Below are 7,980 nucleotides of genomic sequence, written 5' to 3'. Positions count from 1 at the left end.
GCAATGCAAAACCCAAAATAGAAGCCAAAACTTTTGCCAGATAGTTCTAGCATTTATGCTATCTCCATTTGCTTTTTTTAAAAAAATATTTTTATGGTTTATTTAACTTTATTTTATGTGCATTGGTGTGAAGGTGTCAGATCCCCCGCAACTGGATCTTCAGACAGTTGTGAGCTGCCATGTGGGTGCTGGGAATTGAACCCGGGTCCTCTGGAAGAGCAGTCAGTGATCTTAACCAGAGCCATCTCTCCAGCCCCTCCATTTACGTTTTGACAATCACTTTGTCTAGGACATCAAGAAGAGGCAAAACAGCATTGCCACCACCCGACCCTACACCCTAAGGATCTCCATCAGTAGAGACCACCTCAAAGAGTTAAAAAATACCTCAGGAATCAAGCTGGAAGAGGGGAAAGCCCTGCACCAGCTACAGGGGGAACTTGCCTTCTAGGAAGCCATTTTCACACCGTTCTGACAACTCAGGACCACCTTGCAGGAGAAACTGGAGCAAAGACAAGGATGGGTCAGTGGTGGACAAGAGCTCCCTGGCCCAGGACTGGCTTAGTTATTAGTTACACAGGGCTCTTGCCCCCATTTAAAACTAAACCTCATGCCAGCTCCCTGAAGATGGATCCCCCATGTTTATTCCTCTTCCCCATATGGCCACACTGGTTATGACTCTCTCGGCTTCTCTTTTAGCTGGCATATTGAGCTTGGCAGGCCAAGCCTTGCTTGCTCAGCCGCCAGCACTCAGGCCGGTACCCTAGAGACTCCTGAGAGTCTCCTCCCATGGTTTTCTAAGTCACGTTGCTCAACAGATAGAATTTATAACAAGATTTAAAGACTGGGCAAAGCTTAAATTTGAAGTAGAGTTTCAAAGTAAAGCAAAACACTAGTCGGTTGGTTTATCTCTCGGGAAGTTCCTTCAGCAAACGAGGCAAGGGTGGTTTTATGAGGCACATTGTTTAGGTTTTAGGGATGAAAGAGGGTGCAAACTCTGCTCAAGTCCCAACGACAAACATTGTAGCCAAATAAGCTTAGATTGCTTGTGTTAACTTTCATGTTTACAATGACTTTAAGGATATTATCTCTGGCGGCAGTTTCGATGGTATCAGCTGTGCTGAAGTTTTTGACTCTCAGATGGGGAAACTAGAAATCCCAGGGTTAGGGCCCTGTCCCAGATCCTCTCTTCCTTCCCTGTCTTGTCTCAGTCTTTTCTCGTGCATGTTGAGGTTTTCCTAGATCTTGGTACAAGAGATTTTTAAAAAATGTTTAAGGTTTCTCCCTGGTGAACTTTTAAAGTTTATTTATGCAGGATCATATATGGTGAGTACTCACACTGAGAGACCACGCTGAGCGCCCACACTGAACGCCCACACTGAGCACCCACACTGGTAGGGCCACACTGAGTGCCCACTCTGAGTGCTCACACAAAGCGCGCACACTGAGCGCCCACAGTGCCCACGCTGAGCGCCCACGCTGAGCACCACACTGAGCGCCCACACTGAGCGCCCACATCACTCCCACACTGAGCGGCCACACTGGTAGGGCCACACTGAGCGCCCACAGTGCCCACGCTGAGCGCCCACACTGAGCGCCCACACTGGTAGGGCCACACTGAGCGCCCACACTGAGCGCCCACACTGAGCGCCCACACTGGTAGGGCCACAGTGAGTGCCCACACTGAGTGCCCACACTGAGTGCCCACACTGAGCGCCCACACTGAGCGCCCACAATGGTAGGGCCACACTGAGCGCCCACACTGAGCGCCCACACTGGGCGCCCACACTGAGTGCCCACACTGGTAGAGCCCACACTGGTAGGGCCCACACTGAGCGCCCACACTGAGATGCTTGAGTTTAAGTTCTGTGCAGAGTGGGGTCATGGCACTGTACATTAAACTGATAAATTGTTATTTGAGCTCACTGAGAATCAGACTCTGGAAATTGGGGTTGCTGTGCTCCCCATTTCAGACCCATGCATGTTAGTCTCAAAATGTCTTCCAAGTCTGTGACAGGGAGAGAGAAGGGCAAAACAGCCCAAGAGTAAAACTGTCACATGCTTAAAATCAGGAGGCCCAGAGGTCACTATTCTTTATTGATGTTATAAAATGCCCAGAGTGGCGAAGAGCAGCCAGGGGTTCAGCCAAGCAGAAAAAGTGCAACTGGGAACTCCAGCTGGTGCCTCAACTTCCCCATCCTGCAAGATGGCCTTAGCACGGCAGTTAACGATGTCGTTCTATCCCTGTCTCTTGCTATTTACATTTTACTTCTATATACTTAATGAAGTTACTCATTCAAAAGCAAAAATATAAATACTGTAGATCCTTCTCTGGACTGCTCAGAACAGTCACACTGAACAAGACATTGACTTTTCTTTTAGCTAGGCTCACTTTGCTAGTGGGATTGAAACAGAGATCCTAGAACAATGGACCCTAATAATTATAGCTTCCCTGGGAATCCCACACAGGAAGAGCAAAGAGTCTCCCCTCCCACTCCCCGTCCATCCCCCACCCCACCCCCACTTCCCTTGACTCAAGGGGTGGAGCTTACCTCTCAGGAAGAGAGATTCACAGCCCTGACTTGTCTCCTAGTCAGGCTTTGGTTTCAACTTTTGCTAAGACAGTCAACCTAGGAAAGGCAGAGAGAGATCGGGAGTCCCTCTCATTTTCGTTAAGCCCAAACGGAAAGAAGTTCACCTTCCTTTAGCAGTTTCTGTTTCCTAATATCTTTGGAATAGGGAAACTGAGGCAGGTTTATGAATTTAAGTGCTCAACAACAGAGTAAGTGGTTTAGATGGAAACACGGACATTTGCTCTTTAACTCCCGTTGCAGTAAAAGCCTCCTGTGGCTGCCACGGTGGGCTGGGGGGGGGGGGCATCGTCCAAGGTCAGCTTCCCTAGCCGATATCTGCTGACGCTCAGAACTGGGAAGAAAGGATTCAGAGTCCTTCCTAGGCATCTGCTGAGTTTCATCACAGGCCTGGGCACTCAGTGCCCATGGCCTCTACCACTAGCAAGAAGGGGAGGTGGCTTTGCTCTCTTCTGGCAGGGTGCATGGAGTCTAGCTTTTCCAGGTAGGGATGTGTGGGGTGGGGAAGTGAGGTCAGCACCATCCCGGAGGACGAGGCTCCTCCTCCCAGTGGGCAGTTCTCTGAGAGCGCCCTCCAAGAGAGGGTCTATCCCTGGGACACAGTAGTGCAAGGAGAGAAGATAACTGACTCTTGCACTTGTGCTTGGCACATGCACACTCACCCACAAACGTAGCCCACACAGGAGTATGTAATAAATAATCTATAAGGCAGAAAGACAGCGGGTCACTTGCTGCTCTCGCGCCTCAGGTCCTGGGGCCACAGACGGGCGTGCCTGCCTCTCTCCACCTTCAGGGTTCTCCTGTGTCTGTTTTATTGTATTGCCCGGAGTTGATAGCTGTAATTTGAAACAGGGGTTAGTATTACTGAATCTTAGTGAAATTGGTGATTTTCATAATTTTGTCTAGTTATTTTGAAACAGGGTTTCACGTAGCTTAGGCTGACCTTGAATTCCACCCTCCTTCCCCCAACAAAGACAGGGTTTCTCTGTCTATCCTGGAACTCACTCTGTAGACCAGGCAGGCCTTGAACTCACAGAGATCTGCCTGGCTCTGCCTCCCAAGAGCTGGGATTAAAGGCGTGCGCCATCGTGGCCGGGCGTCATTGAACTCTGTACATAGCCCAGAATATTCTCCCCCCCCAGGCTTATTTACTTATGTATTTTATATGAGTGTTCTGTCTGTGTGTACATCTGCTGCCAGAAGAGGGCATCGGAGTCCGCTTGCACCTAACTCCTCTATGCCCAGGCTCAGAATGTTCTTGAACTCCTAACCCTCAAAGTGCCAACATGCCCAACTGGCTGTTGTTTTTTGTTTGTTTTGTTCTGTTTTAATTGCTATAAAAGTCTTAATATAAAATCAAAGATTAATCATTTTCAAATATTCAACAATATGATGTTTAGCACACCCACAACATCCAATTAGTTCTACTTGTTTTCAAGGCATTTTTTGGCACCCTAAAAGGAAGCCTCATACCCTGGAAGAAGTTACTTCTGATTCCTCTGTCCCACCCAGTCCTTGACAAATGCTAGTTGCTTTTTTTTGTTCTGTATAGATTTACTTACTGCTCATGTAAATAGAATCATGCCACATATGAAAAATGTAAAGTTTTTATTATTGCATATAACTACACCCAACAATGGTTTGATTCTATCTTTTTCATATATGCGTGTAATACATTTTGATCATGCCCACCCACCCATCCCCACTGTCCTCCCTTAACCCTCTCCCCATACCTTCTGATTATCTCTAGCTAACTAGCTCTCCCTTCTGCCTTCATGCCTTCTATTTTGCCTTAGTTTTTCTTTTAAATTATTATTATCATTATTATTATTTCAGTGTGTGTACGTTTGGATGTGTAGGGGTGACGTGCACACCTATGAGTGTGTAGGTGTGTGCATCCATGAGGCCAGTGGAGGACGCCATCCTCTATTGCTGCTGCTGACACTCACTATTCTGGGTTGGCTGGTCAGCTGGCGCATCTTTAGATTCACTGGTCACCTCCAATGCTGGCGCTAGAGGCACACCCAGTCATGCCTGAATTTTTATGTGCTTACTGGGGATTCGGAATCAAGGCCCTTATGTTTGCACAGCATTTTCCCAGCCCCTCTTCTTTCTTTCCTCCTTTCTTTCTTTCTTTCTTTCTTTCTTTCTTTCTTTCTTTCTTTCTCTCTTTCTTTTTGTGTGAGGTTGTTAGTGGGACTTGTTACTGGGTGCGTGGGTGAGGTGTTCTTTACAGGAAGACGAGCAACTTACTGGTGACCATACGACTGAAGGAAATATCTCTCCCTCCCTCAGCAACTGTTAACTGCACCTAGTTCCTTAGGAGAGGACAGTACCTCCTGAGTGCCATCACTGCCCGGCTTAAATAAATATTTTTTTAATTTTGTTTTTTTTTAATATTTATTTATTTATTATGTATACAACATTCCTTCCATGTATGCCTGCAGGCCAGAAGAGGGCACCAGACCTCATTACAGAGGGTTGTGAGCCACCATGTGGTTGCTGGGAATTGAACTCAGGACCTTTGGAAGAGCAGGCAATGCTCTTACCCTCTGAGCCATCTCTCCAGCCCTTAAATTTTGCTTTTTTAAAAAAGAAAACAAACTATCTTTTCTTTTTTTTTTCATTTTACAGACCAATCCAAGTTCCCACTCCCTCCCCTCCTCCCATTTCCTCCACTTACCCCACCAGCTCATCCACTCCTCAGAGAGGGTAAGGCACATTGCCTTGGGGAAGGTCCAAGGGCCTCCCTACTATTTCTAGGCTGAGTAAGGCATTCATCCAAAGAGAATAGGTTCCCAAAAAGCCAGTATAAGCAGTAGGATTAAATTTTAAATAATAAATCTTAAATAAATAAATAAGTCTTTTAAAAAATTAAGTTATAAGCGCTAGTGGGACAAGGAAAAGATAAGGTTGAGCATTCATAACTAATAGTAAGTCTTCACGTCATGATTTGGGAGCTGGGTGGTGGCCCAGGAGAAAGCCTGCTCCAAACTAGCCTGGCAGTGGCTACGCAGAGAAACCCTGTTTTGAAAAACCAACCAACCAAACACACAAACAAAAAAGAGTTAGTCTTGTTTTCTCTTTTTTGTATTTATGCCCAGAGGTGGAATTGCTGGATTACACACAGTAATTCTTTTTTTTTCCCCTTCCAAAAATCACTATAATTTTGCACAGTGACTGTAGCACTTCACTCTCCAGCAGCAATGCTCAAGAGTTCTAATTTTCCTACAGTCAATGTTTATTTTCTGCTTTGTTTATTTTTTCAGACCCAGAGCCATGAGCCTGGCAAACGCTCTACCATTGCCAAGTACATCCTCATCCTGGTACCCGCTAGTCTAGAGGGTGTGCGTCGGCTTTGATTTGCCTTTGCCTGATGGTTGCTGATTGGAGCAGCGGTCCATGTGCACAGATCTTATGTTTATTTATCTTCTTTGGAGAAAGACCTGCCCTGAATTTAATTTTAAACGTATTTGGCAGCACATACACTAGAATTGGTACAATAAAGAGAAGATTAGCCTGGCCCCTGGGCAAGGGTGACGTGCAAGGATGACACGCAAATTTGTGAAGCATTCCATACTTAAAAAAAAAACAACCAAAAAACAAGTATACAGAGACCAAAGTCAGTGGACCCTCAGACAGTGTGACCCGAGGCCATACCAGCAACTGAAAGTGGTTCTGTGATATAGAATTGGAAATATCTGTGTTTACAGTTCATTCCTGTCTTCAGTTACGAGTAGAAACTGATTTAAAACCCACGTCTTCACTAACCACTGACTCATTCTCTATAGATGAAAAGTAAACTTTTTAACTTTTTTTTCTTCTTCTTTTTTTTTTTGGCTGGGTGTGGTGGCACACCCGTAATACAGCTGGGCTACACAGTAAATCCTGCCTCAAAGGAAAAAAAGTTTTTTTTTTTTTTTTTTTTTTTTTTTTTTTTATAGAAAGAAACATCTTTCACTTTCTATTTTTAAGACCAGAGCTGTTTGCTTGGCGACCGTTGCAGCTGTTTTCAAAACAAGCGATCCCAAACTCTTCAGAGAGTTCTAGAACCTCTGACGGGCCTTATCGCCTGCCGATGGGGACGGTTTTATATTATCAAAATTTGACAATAAAATATTTATTGCAGTGTCTGTCTCTCTGAGAGACAATGAAAACCTGTTTTAATCGTTTGTGTTATAAAGCCTGAGTTGCATACTTGTGATCTTTCCAGAAAGATCCTCCAATAATTAGAGTCTAATTAAATGCACATTTAAAAAAATGTTTGCAATTGTGAAGGTTAGTTCTTTAGAAGATAAGAAGGAATAACCGAGGGGAGGAGGCTGTGGAATTGGGTGGAGTGAATGTTTGATTTGCGCAGATGCTCAACGTCTCAGGTTGAGGGGTCCAGGGAGTGGGAAGCAGGGCGTTTTTTGCACTTAGAGGACGAAGGGTCCCAGGTCGCTGGCGTGAGGATACCTGTCCCTGGACACGGTCTACGGAGACTGCAATGTCCTTCCGATTCACTCCCAGGGATCCTTCCCTTCTGTTTTTCCCCGGGACGGGAGGGGCGACCGTCCTCTCACCGTGAGGCTGACGGAGAATCTCCGCCTGCGCAAACGCCCTCCCCCTCCCCGCCCGCTTCCGCAGCAAGCGGTGAGCACTGGATTCTGTGCAGCGCTCCCGACCTTGGTTGGGTGGACGCCTTGTGACCTCAGGTAGCTGGACATGCAGCGCCTCCTGGCGGCGGGACCCACCTGGTGCCGCTACTTTCACCACTGCGGGGGGGGGGGGGGGGGCACTCAACCCGGAACACCCAGGCTGCACTGCTTAGAGTCTAGAGTTCCTTGATGGCACTCTTTGCTAGGGTGGACGGTTTGGGGTCATGAGTGCACTTGTAGCGCAGGTACAGTTGGCTCCGAGGTCCTCAGCAGCGCGGCGCTTGTCTTACGCCTGATTTGCCCTGGGCTCCCGTGTGGTTCCTGGGTAAGAGCAAGGTCAGAACTGTCTTTCCTTAGGCTCTCAGATGACTTAGGTCCCCTGATCCAGAATTAAGGGGGAGGGTGCCAATAAACAGTGCTGAGACGACTAGACACCAATAGACGAGAGAAAAAAACAAATGAATACAAACTCCCAACACTCGTTTCACAGTCGGCATATTGCACAAAACTTAATTTGTGATACGCTGTAGGCAGAAACACAGAAGCTGCAATTCTAAATTTAGAATGGGCAAATAAATATCTTTGTGCCGTACACTTCCATGTTGTCATCATCATTATCGTTATCAATTTATTTATTTTTAAGACAGGGTCTCTCTATGTAGCCCTTTCCGTCCGGGAACTGCTATATAGACCAGTCTGGGCCTCGAACTCACAGAGGTCCCCCTTCGCTGGGCTTGAAGGCAGGTGTGACC

General features: G+C 46.5%; 1 pseudogene; it reads left to right on the top strand.

The window, feature by feature from the left end:
- Positions 1-6,057: 6,057 nt before the first annotated feature.
- LOC125405698 (U6 spliceosomal RNA) lies at positions 6,058-6,154 on the top strand (annotated as a pseudogene).
- The last annotated feature ends 1,826 nt before the right edge of the window (positions 6,155-7,980 follow it).

Source organism: Myodes glareolus, chromosome 17, assembly GCF_982192425.1.
Source record: "Myodes glareolus chromosome 17, mMyoGla1.1, whole genome shotgun sequence".
Lineage (NCBI taxonomy): Eukaryota > Metazoa > Chordata > Mammalia > Rodentia > Cricetidae > Myodes > Myodes glareolus.
This window is presented reverse-complemented; position numbering and strand designations above follow the sequence as displayed.